The sequence below is a fragment of the Sceloporus undulatus genome, chromosome 3, assembly GCF_019175285.1.
Source record: "Sceloporus undulatus isolate JIND9_A2432 ecotype Alabama chromosome 3, SceUnd_v1.1, whole genome shotgun sequence".
Taxonomy (NCBI): domain Eukaryota; kingdom Metazoa; phylum Chordata; class Lepidosauria; order Squamata; family Phrynosomatidae; genus Sceloporus; species Sceloporus undulatus.
In genome coordinates, this window is record NC_056524.1 from 251,860,181 (window position 1) to 251,866,180 (window position 6,000).

Consider the following 6,000-nt stretch of genomic DNA (forward strand, 5'->3'; position numbering starts at 1 on the left):
TAACAAACCAGCCCTCCTGCAAACACTACTATTGGTTTTTTTTTTCCTTTTGATTTCAGTAACAGAAAAAAGTTGAGCATGACTTAGGGGAAAAAAATTAAAAATAATTTTTCCAACATTGGAGGTGGACTGCCTAGATAGGAAACACAGAGTATTGTTATACTATCAAAGTGGAACCTTCAGGGTGAGAGTTACCATAGACAAAGGCAATTTCACAACATGCTATGGAAATATTTTTCCTACAGGGAAAGCAAAACCATTAATCTCTGAATATGTTAATAAAAACTTAGGTAGAGTTTGGAAGCCTGTGGTGACTAAATAGGCACAGTTTGTCTTTTAGATTTATCAGTTCTTACATATGGTTTTCATACACAGTTTTAAAACAGATATAATGTTAAAATGTATGTTTTTTTCTCTCTATATATGTATGTACATGTTTTCAAGTTGCCTGTCATTTTATGGTGACCCCCTGAATTTCATAAGGTTTTCTTAGGCAAGGAATGCTTAGAGATGGTTTTGACAGCTCCTTTCTCTGAAATATAGCCTACAGCACCTGGCATTCTTTGATGGTCTCCCATCCAAGTGTTATCAGCTTCGGCTGATACGCCAGCTGTGTCCCTACCTGGGCCAGAGGGACCTTGAAACTGTAGTACACGCCCTGGTAACCTCTCGCTTGGACTTCTGCAACGCGCTCTACATGGGGCAACCCTTGTACCATACCCAGAAGCTGCAACTAGTGCAGAATATGGCAGCCCGACTGGTCACTGGCACATCCAGGGCCAGTCATATAACACCAGTGCTTAAGGGTTTGCACTGGCTGCCTATTCGCTTCCGGGCGCAATACAAGGTGTTGGTAATTACCTATAAAGCCCTAAATGGCTTGGGCCCAGGGTACCTTGAGGACCGCCTCTCTCCATACAATCCGCCCCGCACACTCAGAACATCTGGGCAGCAACTGTTAAGGGTTCCAGGGGCCAGATTAGTTTCTACTTCTAGGAGGGCCTTTACCACCTCGGCCCCCAACCTCTGGAACTCTCTGCCCACTGAGCTCCGTTCGGCCACCTCCCTGGCCCAGTTTAAAAAGGGGCTGAAGACTTTTTTATTCAAACAGGCATACCCCTGATGTGCGCCCCGAATAACCCCACCGTCTTCTTTTCGTCAGCAATGGCAAGCTGGCTGGAGCTGTTTTACTGTTTATTTTAATTGAATGTACATTTTATAATGTGTTTTATTGTATTGTGTTGTATTTGTGAAATGTTGTACACCACCCTGATTTTGTAGAAGGGCGGTATATAAATAAGGCTTTTATTTATTTATTTATTTATTTAACCTGGGCTGACCCTGCTTAGTAATAATCCTGTGATTTTTACTGTCTTCTGATAGCACAGTTGGTAAACACCGCTGAGCACTGTAAGTTATCTTGAATGACTGTAAGTCGCTAGCCAGGGTTAACAAGTGAAATAAGTGCCAGGGTGTTTGTTTCTTTAGTTTGGAGGTAGAAGAGGGAATTTCAGCAGGTTTTGCTTCCATGACAAGCAATATCTGTAGAAATTCCTTGTTCTACACAAACATTCAAGGAACAGGAACCCTGAACTTTATTTCTAGGGATATAATTCTTCAATAATTTTCTCTTTAATGGAAGCAATGAGTAGTTTTAGTAATATTTTTCCCACTGTGAGAAAATCTTCAAAAAACAGTTTTCAAAGCGTATTCACTGTTCAGGATTTATTCTATACAAAATTTACATGTGGTTGTTTTCCAAGGGAAACAGTATTTTCTACTGAGGTAACTTTTTTTTTTCTGTGCATAAACATTACTTTTTCACATAGAAAATGTTCCTTCCGATGCAGAAAATGCTAGTAAGGAATAAATCTGCAAAGTTTTTTCTCAGTCCAAGATTCATCTTATATGGGTTCTCAGTACTCAAAAGCTCCTATGTTTTTTAACTATTAAAATAATTTCAAATGTATGTTTCCTACTTATGACCCCCAGCAATCCTGGACATTGCCAGTTTTGATTTACATTTATTTCTGGCTGGTTTTAGTACTTTTCCCCATGTTAGTGGGGAGGGGGAGGATATTCTAATCATGGAGGAAAATAAGCAAAAACCTTTTGTTCTGGCTATCATTTGCATGATTTTCCTCCCAGAACATTTTTGCTCTGGGATTCCAGCTTTAGGATGCTCAGAGTCTGCAGGGTTGCAGAAAGGGTTGAGAGTCATACTTTCTATTCTTCTGCCCTAAAGAGCAGATATCAAATATTCTTCAGGTGAGCTGTGCTCAGCTTAATACCTGAGAGAAACCAGGTATTAATAGCATTTTGCTTTCTAAGATGGACATCATGATAGTTTTATGTCGTGGCCTATATTCCACAGACAAACTGGGATGACCATTGGATAGCATTCCTCATTTTGTCTCAGGGCATTAGGCTAGCTTAGATAGCAAAAAGCAGTAACTTACACACTATCACTTCCTCTATTGCAGTGGTTCCCAAATGCTGGTCTTTGGACTTCAGATCCCAGAATTCCTGACAGATAGCCAAGTGGGTTGGAGTTGAAGTCCAAAGTTTGGGAGCCACTGTTTTAATGTTTGACTGTTATTTTCTCCTCAGGATCTGTTGCTCGATGAAGGCACATCACACTGCCTCATGGGAGGAGGGCTCGGTTCCACTTTCCTTTCAGAAGACTCTTACAGCACTTCTGCTCCCACCTTTTAGATGAAGGCCAGAAAAACTGCATGAAAGCATCAGTCTTTATTCAAGCTGTCTTCACCGTAGAAGTGACTACATATTGGGTCTGGTAACTGCAACTTTAATAAGTACTTGTGAGTTGTGTGTAGGGTTGTGTGCCAAGTGCCTACATAATCCAAGAAGTAGTTTCAATGAAACTTTAAACTTAATGGGTAATGCAGCCATTAGGCATGTATATAATACAAACCATTTGGGTGAGTTACAGCCTGTCACAGCATTCAGTGATGCTCCAGATGTGACACATTTTGTAATCAAATGATAAATCAGCATATTTCTCTTCACAGGTAGCATAGCTTCCTTCACCCCCAGCCAGGATATAGAGTGCCTTAAGAATGATAGCAGATATGCCATTATTTGTTTGGGGATTTTAAAATTGTAAATGCTTCATCTGACTAGTTTCTATGGGACTAGCACACATGGTAAGGAAGCCAATTAACGTTTATAAAATTTGGATGGAAACGGAACATAGGTTTTCTTTCCAAGAAATCAAATACTTCTGGGTAACTAAGTATGTAGCATATTTTCTGTGGGGACAAACCAAGCATTTTGCTGGAGCAATAGATACAACTTTTAAAACACATTTTTGTTGTTATTCCGTCTGCTTTTCATTATTATTCTCTTTAATTTTGCAATAGGCAGAGAAACTGCCACCTATATCAGTCTCCTGTAGATTGTTGATCAGTGAGTGTTTCAATGTTTGCTTTTGACTTTCTTTGCAAACTCGACGTAATATCAAAGCAGTTGTTTTCTCATGAGTCAGCATCCAAACTGTCTCTTGACAGTTTTGTTTACACAGTATTGTAACTGCCTTTCCTAGTTATGTCATCCACATTGAGATCCACCATCCACACTTTCCTCAGTCCTCAGGATTTGGGAAATTAATTCTGCTACAAGTTCTGATTTATTTACCATAATACAATAAGTGTGTGTGTGCGTGTTTAAAAATCTAATTTTATATCCCAGGTATGACTTCAAATATAACCTTTTTATGTGGAAAAGTAACTATTTTGCTTATAATGTTGCTTACCACCTGGCTGTTACCTAAAGACTACATCAATGCTGGACAACCTCCACTGGTAGTGGTGGACTGTATTGCTCCCAAACCCACCAGGGGCTGAACCCAATCCTGCTAGCATTGCACCCTGAAATCTAGGGGGTACAGCTGCAGCAATCTTAATTCCCATTGTACTGAATATTTAAAACAAGTCACATGGGCAGCCTGCCTTGCATTGTGCATCCCCCATGGTGTCCCAGGTGATATATCATACCGGAGAACTATGGAAACAAAATGGCAGCCACAATATATGCAACGATGGAAGAAAGTTCTGCAAACTGGTCATTCCTTGGGGGAGAAAAGGTTGAGGGTGAATCCACAAATATTTATGAAAAAATATATCTGCAGAAAAATGCAACTCAGCATTACCATACCATTTATGAACAATACCGTATGTTTGTGTGTGAAAGAGAGAGAGAGGGAGAGAGAGAAAGAGAGAGAGACTGGTAGCAGCAGTTGTAACAGGAATACCCCATGAAGCAGGGAACATCTGCACCCCAGATCTCCACATAAAACACACACTGCTGTTTTCAGGGAAACTCAGCCAGGAGCCAAGCAATTAGACATCAGCCTTAGTGAAAAATCACATCCACACATAGACTGAGAATATCTGACTGTTAAACATAAGTTTGGCAGCCTATTTTGGCTAGTTCCCTGTAGCCACTGCTTTGGACTGAGGAAAGCAGCATGGAAGATGTTGCATATCAACACTCCCCCCCCCCCAGTGCATCCAACAGCTGTTCCCGCAGAGAAATTGAAGAGCTGAGTGCCACTGGTGCCATCTGCTAAGAGCAACAACAGCAGACATGTCAGCAGCAGGAACACCTGATGAACTGGGGAGAAAGATAAAAATAATATGATGGCTTTCACATCAGTGTGGAGGTGAATCTGTTCTGAATTGTAAAGGAGCTATCCAAATGCTGAGCACACCTGCCTATCTATCTGTCTGTCTATCCATCCATCCATATATCTAATCTATCACTTCTCAATCCACCAGGGCTATGAAGACAATATACACCATCAGGAGCACTCAGGGATGGCTGAGATTTTTCCTTCATTTCATTTTTCCTAAGAATGTAGAAAATTTTCATAAAGTGATTTATAAGAATTTGAAATTCTTATTCTGGGAGCATCAGGTGCATGGTCATATATATCAAGCAGTCTCAGGACTTAAAAGTTTTGGTTTGAACACCCCCCCCCCCAACAGTCATATCTGTGATGACACGTTAGGGTTGGTACATCTTTTTCCTAATACAGTCCTCACCTTTAATAATCTTATGGCAAATAGGTTCAATAACATACTCTCCATGCCCTTTTTGGTCTACATCTCAATAAAGCCTTCATCCTGCAGGGAGATACACAGCTGTATGCACTGAATTTGGCAAATCAGGGAGATTTAATTTCAGTTAACTTTTTTAGAATATTTCTGGATTCATAGAATTTATCAACTTTCAAAAGGTCATTCATATTCAGGATGGAAAGAATTTGAAGTTAAGAAAAGGCAAACGAAAGCAAAACTGACATTTTTTTCTCAATCCACACAACTGGTGGACTAGAGAGAGAACTCTCAACTGTGTTTTCACCCCATTAGTCCTCCAACTACTCCTTCTAATAGTCAGTCCACATTGTTTGACACCACTGATCACTGAGTGTTCGCATCTTGCTGGAATGACAATATTAGCTGCCTAAAATTTTGTGAATTTTGAGAATTATGATGCTTTCAAAAATGGAATAAATATATTGAACATGTAGAGAGCATATACTGTATGAAAACATGCCAAGAATCTCACTGGATCAAAACAAGGGAGGGCCATGAGAATAAGGCCAGCTCTATAGTTAGTTGACCATTCCAGGACTCAGAAAACATGCAGGGGTAGCTGTGTTGGCTATTTAACAAATACAAACTAAAATCCATCAGTTATACCTTTATTGGCCAACTGAAATGCACATTATACTTGCTGCAAGCTTTTGAATCTCTTCATCAGGCAAGATGTTACGAACCGAACAGGAGGAGGAGGAGGAGGAGGAGGAGGAGGAGGAGGAGGAGGAGGAGAGGGGAAAAATTGGATATGTTAGTCAGATGCCTGCATATTGTTTCAGTCTTTGGTAAAGATGCTATGAGAGGGAGGATATTTTTGGGTGATGTAGAGGTAAAACATGTGAATTCAGTCCAAATTTAAGAAGAAGAAAAAATTGTT

General features: G+C 40.1%; 1 long non-coding RNA gene across 3 annotated transcripts in view; it reads left to right on the plus strand.

Annotated features, from left to right (window-relative positions):
• The window catches only part of LOC121927325, a 182,859-nt gene extending 178,073 nt beyond the window's left edge, over positions 1 to 4,786 (plus strand). For all 3 annotated transcript variants that reach the window (XR_006103179.1, XR_006103180.1, XR_006103181.1), the window contains one exon: positions 2,611 to 4,786. This is a non-coding gene — a long non-coding RNA (uncharacterized LOC121927325). The remainder of the gene's footprint in view (positions 1 to 2,610) is intronic.
• The last annotated feature ends 1,214 nt before the right edge of the window (positions 4,787 to 6,000 follow it).